This window comes from Bidens hawaiensis, unplaced genomic scaffold (genome assembly GCF_021521415.1).
Source record: "Bidens hawaiensis isolate Kalapana, Puna unplaced genomic scaffold, B.hawaiensis_p1.1 tig00061233_1, whole genome shotgun sequence".
NCBI lineage: Eukaryota > Viridiplantae > Streptophyta > Magnoliopsida > Asterales > Asteraceae > Bidens > Bidens hawaiensis.
This window is the reverse complement of record NW_027501025.1, coordinates 1-8,363: the sequence shown is the minus strand read 5'-3', so window position 1 is coordinate 8,363 and position 8,363 is coordinate 1. Positions and strand designations below refer to the sequence as shown.

Sequence of the window (8,363 nt, the reverse complement as noted above, 5' to 3'; positions counted from 1 at the left end):
ATACTTATCATAATTTAAAGATCGAAACCGATGAAAGCAATTGTCGACAAACTATAAAAGCAATAATCGACTAATGTCTTCGATGTCAATGTCGGGCAAAAGTACCAGGGGAGGCTCGAAGGGTGTGCGAGCTGCACCATCGGCCGTGACACATAATTTTTGAAGCCACAAACTTTTTTTATAAATATTACATATATATGTTTTTTTTGTGGAAACATACTTGTATATTTGTGAAAAAAAAACTACAAAAAATTTGATAAACGATCTGCAACCCGAGCCACTTAAAAACGCAGACATAAAATTAAAAAAACAAAGGGACTTCAATATCTTGTACTCATCGTCGTTATAGACAAAAAACATCGAAAACAAGATTTGAGACTTCTGCTAGAAGTACTCGCATCACACTTTAATTAACTGCGTAAAATCTTAAAATTTATTTATAACTAAAATAATTTCAATTTCGCTTTATTACCTATACGAAAGTTCAAAATACACAATGAACGGTCATACAACATAGTACAAGAACACATAAATGTTCTTCATAAAGGTACACCATAATTTCGACCTATTAAGATGACAAATGGAGATTTTGAACATTAACTTGTAATGTTTTTAATCTTTCCTCCATTTTTGTAATTTCGTTTTGAATCGATGCAAGTTCATCTAATTTGCTTTGAGCCACTTCTTGATAAGGCTTACCCACAAACTTAACATAATTTTCAAGACTATCCGTCGTCTCTAATAGATCTTTTTGCATTGCTTCTTCAAGCTTACGCGCTAAATTATCAGCCGTGCGTTTTACTTTATCAACCACCTTTTGTCTTCGGCCTGGGAAATTTGCTATCGCTATGTATCTGTCACATAAAAAAAGATTTCATTGAATACCTAATACAGGGTTTGTTATAAAACAATAATATCATTTTCAAGAATATAAACTTTAATTATTAAGATATTATATATGGAAGATAGTATATGTAGTAGTTCAGGATGGTTTTGTTTTCTTTTCAACATGTCAAAAGGGTATATACATTTTATAAAAAAATAGCTTTATTTATAAATTTTATAATGCATTAAACCTTTTATAGCATTTTATTAATAAAAAAACTATTCATAGTTTTGTTGAAAACTTGAAATAATATTATACTCGAATTATATTTTACACAAAAACTATTTAAAGAAAATTTCAAACTTTTGGACAAAAACATTTAAAATATTAATATATGGGATACAGTTAAATTGGATTATGTTTTTATCTATGACAGGTCAAACAAGAATTTATTGCATGAAACCTTTTAAATCATTTTATAAAAAAACTAGAATATAATTGAAATAATATCATTTTCATAATCATGCTGACACAAAATTTTTGTAAAAAAAACAAAAACGCATGGACAAAATTTGTTACGGGTCAAACCGACTCCACCTAAGGGTGCGGTTCGGTGCGGTTTTCGGCTAAAACCAAACCGAAAACCAAAACTTCGGTTTTTGGAGTTTTTGAAACCGTTCGGTTTCGGTTTTTTGGGTTTCGGTTTGTCGGGTTTTTTTTGTTTTGGTTCGGTTTCGGTTTTTACCATTTGAGCCAGAAAATTTTAGACCAAAAATTTTTTTTGGCAAAAATAAATGAATTTAGGTATAAATAATTTTGTTAATTGTAAAATTATTAACTATTATACATTTGACCAAAAATATTTGAGTTACATATTTATTAAATTCTTATAATTACTTAATATAAAATATAAAAATACAAAATTTAGGAATTCGGTTCGGTTTTTTCGTTTTTTATTACATGAAAAAACAAAACCGAACCGTTAGTTCGGTTTTTACAAAAACATAAAACCAAACCGTTGGTGTTTGTTTTGGTTCGATTTTTTCGGTTTGAATTTTTTGGTTTTTTCGGTTTCTTGCACACACCAAAATCCGCCCGTACAAAAAGTTATCCTTTTTGACCCATTACCCAACTGGCCCCACCCGGAAAGGCGGTAAGTAAGATGGATTACCCGACAGCAGAGCAAAGCCCGAGAGCAAGAAGATCTTCTAAAGTTATCGGTAGCACCGACGTCAGGAGTGAAGCTAATAAACTAGCGGTTCCTATTCCACCAAGCGTCCCTAAAAACTGTAAAAAATTTAAAACACAGACTAATAAGCACTAAACACATTTGTAACAAATTAAATATAACATATTAACAGAGTAAAGTTAAAATGCAAAGGGAGACAAAAATGAGAAGTGAGAAGTATTTGTGACCACACAAAAAACCCCTTAAAAATAAATTCAAAAAAATTAATAAAAATAACATAACTCAAAATATAAATAAAAACCAAAAAAATTAAAAAACTAAAATGTTTTTTCCATCATTCCCGTTAAAAAAATGCAAAAAAATATTAAAAAATTGACGAAAGGACAAAATGCCGAGATCAAAGACACAATGACGAAAATGAACAAAAGACACAAATATAACTAAAAAAGACACAATAGATCGCAAAATAAAACACAATGCCGAACAAAATATAGCACAATGTTGGGTAACATAACACACTATAAAGAAAAAAGACACAATGTCAAGCAAAAAAGACAATCAATGACGAAAATAAACACAAAACACAATGGTAAACAAAAAGACACGACGACTTTTCACTTACCATTGTGTTTTTTTTATGAGAACCAGAAAGACGGTGGAAACATTTTTGTGTTTTTACTTTTTTCGTTTTTTTATTAAATTTTGAGTTATGCCTTTTTTATTTATTTTTTATTAACTTTTTTAGAGGGTTTTTTATGTGGCTGCAGATCCTTCTCATTTTTGTTTCCCTTTATAGAATAACTTGACCCCATATTAACATACATATATAATAATATAAAGCTCACCACTTCACGAATTTCTTGATCGAATAACTTGGAAGCAGCAGCAGCACTGAAGTCCTCTACTACTTTGATACTATATTCATTTTCTTTCTCGACCAACTTACGCGTTTCTGAAGACATAAACCGGTTGCCAGAGTCCATAACCGAAGCCCATTTTTTCTCAAATGTTTCCTCATAAAGTTCTACTTCGCGGGCGTTATTTGATTTAAGCCACTTCACATATTCCCCTAGTAATCTCTGCAAGTTAATTATAATTTAATGATAAAAACAAGAAATTCAAGAAAAATGCAGTTTTTAAATATTATTTATTTACTTACTTGTGATTCCAATAATGCGGGACCAAGGACATCGTTTCTGATGCTTGAAACCGCAGGCATCGGGGATTTATTACTTCTAAAAACGTATGACACCACGATATCAAGATTTGATAACCGTAGAGTTGAAACAATAAGATCCACAACCTGTGCTTGTGTTTTATCTATCTGCATTGAACAAATTTAAAAACAAAGTCTGTTATAAATCCAAAACATTTTCCTTGAAAAATTAATTTTTTTTTCATTAAAACCGCGCATATTGAAACTACATTAGAGGCACAAAAATGCCCTTTAATATTCAAAAGAAAAAGACAACAAATTTAAACTGCAACATGTTGATACCTCATCACGGTACGTTTTGTATTTGAAAAAACTATAAGGGCATTTTCGTCATCTGTAAAATTCACACCAGATGACAAAAGGCGGTAGGTTTTTTTAAAAAAGCAACAAATTTTATAAATAACATATTGAGATATCATGAAAGGAACTTTTTGTATTTTCAAATATAAGGGCAATATCGTCATTCGTAAAATCACACCAGATGACAAATGCCCGTAACTTATTAAGAAAAGCAACATCTTTTAACCTATAACATATGATATATCAAGAAATGAACTTCCTAAATATTTCAAAATTTAAGTGTTGTTTTTTTTTTCATCCCGCAAAATATGCCAAATGACAAAAATACCCTTACATTTTATTCCTAAAAAAGCCAGTTATATATCATACCAGTGACAAAGATTGTTTCTTCCATGATATGCTTTCGATTTCCATCTTGAATTTATAACTTTTAACACTACTTATAAGCTCTTTTATTGCATTCAAATCTTTTTTGGCCCGTTGCAAATCTTGTTCCACAAGGTTTTGAGATGCAGAAAGCAGTTGTTCTGCAATCGCAATCGGTGTTTCAAGTTTAAGTTTCATTCTTTCGGTTCCTGTACTTGTGGACCTGTCTAAAAAGCTATATAAATACTTCTCAATATCATAAAAGCTTGTTGTTTCCCAATAAGAATCGGCCCCGGTCAACTCCTCGTGTGTTTCTTCAACATTGGCGGCTGTTAGTTTTCTTTTAAGGGCAGATCTGGCGGATACGGGGAATAATATTACTTTGTTGTTTAACAGCTTTTGTGTGTTCTCTTTGATAAATCCAATAGCTTCCTCAAGCTGCATTTATCAATGTTGAAAACATGTTTAGATAAGGGTCAAAACGGGTTGGGTTGACCCGCAAACATGTTTTGGTCCATTTTTATAGAAAAACATATACAGATAGTTAATGTGCACTTAGGGGTGTGTGTGGTGCGGTTCGATGCGGTTTTTGGCTAAAACCAAAACTTCGGTTTTTGGAGTTTTTGAAACCATTCGGTTTCGGTTTTCGTTCTGGTTTCGGTTTTTTCGGTTTTTGCCATTTGAGCTTGAAAATCTAAGGCTGAAAAGAAAGTTAGCAAAAAATAATGAATTCAGGTATAAATAATTTTGTTAATTGTAAAATAATAGACTGTTATACATATTATCAAAAATATTATAGTTACATATTTATTAAATTCTTAAAAATTACTTAATATAAAATATAAAAAAAACAAAAATTTAGAAATTCAGTTCGGTTTTTTCGGTTTTTTTTACATGTAAAACCAAACCGAACCGTTAGTGCGGTTTTTACAAAAACATAAAACCAAACCGTCGGTTTTTGTATCGGTCCGGTTTTTTCGGTTTGGATTTTCTGGTTTTTTCGGTTTCGGATCCGTTTTTTTCGGTTTCTTGCACACCCCTAGAGCAAATGGGTCAAAACTATCGCGCCCGGGGGGGGGGGGGGGGGGGGTGTATCTGAATATTCATTATTGTGATTTCAAAAAATATACACTTTAATGAAGTTAATATTTAATATATCCTCAAAAAATTTTATGGAAGCGGTCCGAATCTAGTTATTTCGTCCTCAAAATAATCAGAAGCAGTTGTCAGATGATATAAAACCGAATAATCACTCAAGTAACACATCCAAACACCATCCTAAAAGAAGATCAAAGGGAAAAATATACAAACCTCAACGGGCGTTTGGTATATATCAGATTTATTCAGTACAAACACGACTTTTTTCTTCCATTGTTGCGTGTAACGCAAAAAAGCAACCTGAAAATCACCAAACAAGATTCATAATAAGCATTAGAATAAAGAAATGCATCACAAGACATGTAAAGGTGGCATTTTTGGCCCGTCAACGGGTCGTTTTCGGTTCTCTCTCTAAGGGGGCAAATTGGTAATTTTTAACAAGATGGCTAAAATGGAAACTAGTTAAACAGGTCAAAAGGCAGTGTATTCAGATAGTTTTTTTTTAATAATAGTTAACACATTTTTATACCTCGCTTTCGGTTAACGGGCGATCAGCAGAAATGACAAAAAGTAGCAAATCTGCTCGGGGCACAAACTCTTCAGTCAAACGTTGTTGTCGTTGAAGAATCACATTGGTTCCTGGTGTATCAACAATGATCATCTGTTTTACCAAAACTAAATAAATAAGTAATTGTATAGAACAAAAAATGGACTGTACAAATATAAATATTAATTACTCACGTGCTCTAGTATCGGTGCAGATATATAACATATATATTGGCCATCCGGATGTCTTTCACAACGTTGTTGTTCATTAGATTCAAGCTCAGAATACCTTAAAAAAGTTATCTCATTTGTTGTAGGAATAACTCCATCTTTAAGGTATTTCCTCCCAAGAAGTGCATTTATGAAAGTCGATTTTCCAGAATTAAATTCACCCTGCAAACTTAAAGTCATTAGAAAATCATGCTTAATTGGGAAAAATGATATAAAATTATAAATAAATCCCAAGAATCTTCAACAGATAAGAAGTCAAAATAAAAGAAATTAGCAAATATATATATAAAAAACTACTTTTCAACCAAAATTGTTTTACTAAAAAGAAATTACTATTTCAACACAAGTATTTGTAAACATGTATAATACATTAACAATTTGTAACTAAAAAATAGAGATATGAACAAAAATAGAGTGGCGGTCAACCAAATACGTATTGACTTTTGACCCGCATTATGACTTTACCTATTTTAACCTATTATTACCCGACCCAGGTAAAGTTAAAATACAAAGGGAGACAAAAATGAGAAGTGTGAGAAGGATTTGTTACCACACAAAAAACTCCTTAAAAATAAATTCATAAAAAATAATAAAAAAATCATAACTCAAAATATAATAAATAGGAAAAATTTAAAAAACTAAAATGTTTCCGTCATCATTTTACGCTAAAATATATATATAAAAAATTTGAAAAAAAGACACAATGACGAAAATGAACAAAAGACACATATATAACTAAAAAAGACAATGCCGAACAAAATATAGCATAATGTTGAGTAATATAGCACAGTATAAAGAAAAAAAGACACAATGTCAAGGAAAAAAACACAATCAATGACGAAAATAAACACAAAACACAATGATAAACAAAAAGACACAATGATGTTTTTCACTCACCATTGTTTTGTTTTTTTTGAACGAGAAAGTTGTTGGAAATATTTTTGTGTTTTTACCTTTATCATTTCTCTATTAAATTTTGAGTTATGATTATTTTATTTTTTAGGGGTTTTTTGTGTGGCTACAAATTCTTCTCATCCTTCTCATTTTTGTTCCCCTTTGTAGAATAACTTGACTCTACCCAACCCGCCCATTTTTCCACACATACCAACTTGGTTTCATGTTAAATTTATGTCCTAGTGTTCAGTTTCATAATATTGATTATAAATGAATGCAAAATATGTCACAGAACTCTGAGGTTAACCGTTAACCAACAGAAAAAGGTCAAAAACACAAAACTTTAATGAGTTGCTACTCCTAATGTTATTATTAGTTATATAAATATAAGTTTTAAGCCATTAATCGACCAACTAGTATTTAGTACCAAATGCGAGTTAAATGTTGTTTTGTAGCATATATAAAAAAAAACATTTGAAATTAAGAGCTAATACCAACTTACACCCGCGCAACCAGAATTTGTTGAAGTTCAGCGCTCAATTACCACTATAACCAATAAGAACGGTTCACTGAGATGTGAAACTGCATCTTTCAGAAGTGAAATTTCCTCCATCTGAAATAATAATCCATCCAAATAACTAACTTTAACGTAAGTTTAAAAAAAAAACATTTAGCAATATCAAAAGATCACCAGAGGCGAAGCTCTCTGTAAAACTTCAATCGTTTCAAGCAGCAACAATCTCTCGGCTTGTATCAACTCCTTTTCTCGATCCACCAAGTTGACAAACCCCGCATACCCCTTACCACTCGGCAGCCCGTTTGACTGGTCAAACTCCAACCCGTTACTTAAAGCTTCCATCTTTTTATCCAATGCATACATGCTATAAATCTTGTTCAAATCATCATTTTCCAACAACTTTAATCCTTCCAACGAAACAACCAAACCACTTGCTCCACATTGTAATAAAAACGACATCTCGTTTAATAATTTATCTTTGTTACTTGAACGACGGATACGAAAATTGGAATCTTGATTTGACTGATTGCAGAAGTCGATGATTCGTCCATGACTTGTTCTTGACTGTTGTCATAGATTAACAAATCAGCACCTTCAAAACTAGAGCCGTTAATGGCTGCGTTTAAATGTTGCACTTCTCTTCCGATTAGTGGAAGAAATACAGAGTCGGATTTCGAATCCATTATTGTATTTCTTGCAACAATGGCAGGTAAACCTGTTTCAAGTTATGTAAAAATACATAAGCAGACAAAACCGAAAAAAGTGAATCGAATTTCTAAATTTTTATTTTTTACTTTTAAGTAATTTATAAGAATTTAATAAATATGTAACTCAAAAGTTTGGCCTAAATCATTAGTTTAGGCAGAAAAAATTTTCAAGCTCAAATGGCAAAACCAAAACGGTTCCAAAAACCAATAGTTTTCGGCTTTTTGTTAGGTTTTAGCCCAAAACCGACCCAAACCAAACCATGCACACCCCTAGTTTGTGCTTCCGCTTTACGTCATATTAAAAGGGCATAATAAAGAACCAAATCATGCTAACCTATTAAACTAGGGGTGTCAAATGTGACCCATTGGGTTGAATGGAATGTATTAAAATGTATATAATGGGTCAAACTAAAAAAAGAATTTGATTGAAACGGGCCAAAACGAGTCGACAATTCTCGAGTTTTTTTTTAGGA

At 31.5% G+C, this 8,363-nt stretch overlaps 1 pseudogene across 1 annotated transcript; it reads right to left on the bottom strand.

The window, feature by feature from the left end:
- Positions 1–323: 323 nt before the first annotated feature.
- On the bottom strand, positions 324–7,908 carry LOC143603317 (putative transmembrane GTPase FZO-like, chloroplastic; annotated as a pseudogene). Its single transcript, XR_013148034.1, has 10 exons — positions 7,358–7,908; positions 7,211–7,279; positions 5,737–5,934; positions 5,525–5,656; positions 5,209–5,295; positions 3,901–4,335; positions 3,175–3,339; positions 2,861–3,094; positions 1,998–2,113; positions 324–854 (listed from the first exon to the last, which is right to left on the bottom strand). The product of XR_013148034.1 is annotated as a putative transmembrane GTPase FZO-like, chloroplastic (transcript).
- Positions 7,909–8,363: the final 455 nt, after the last annotated feature.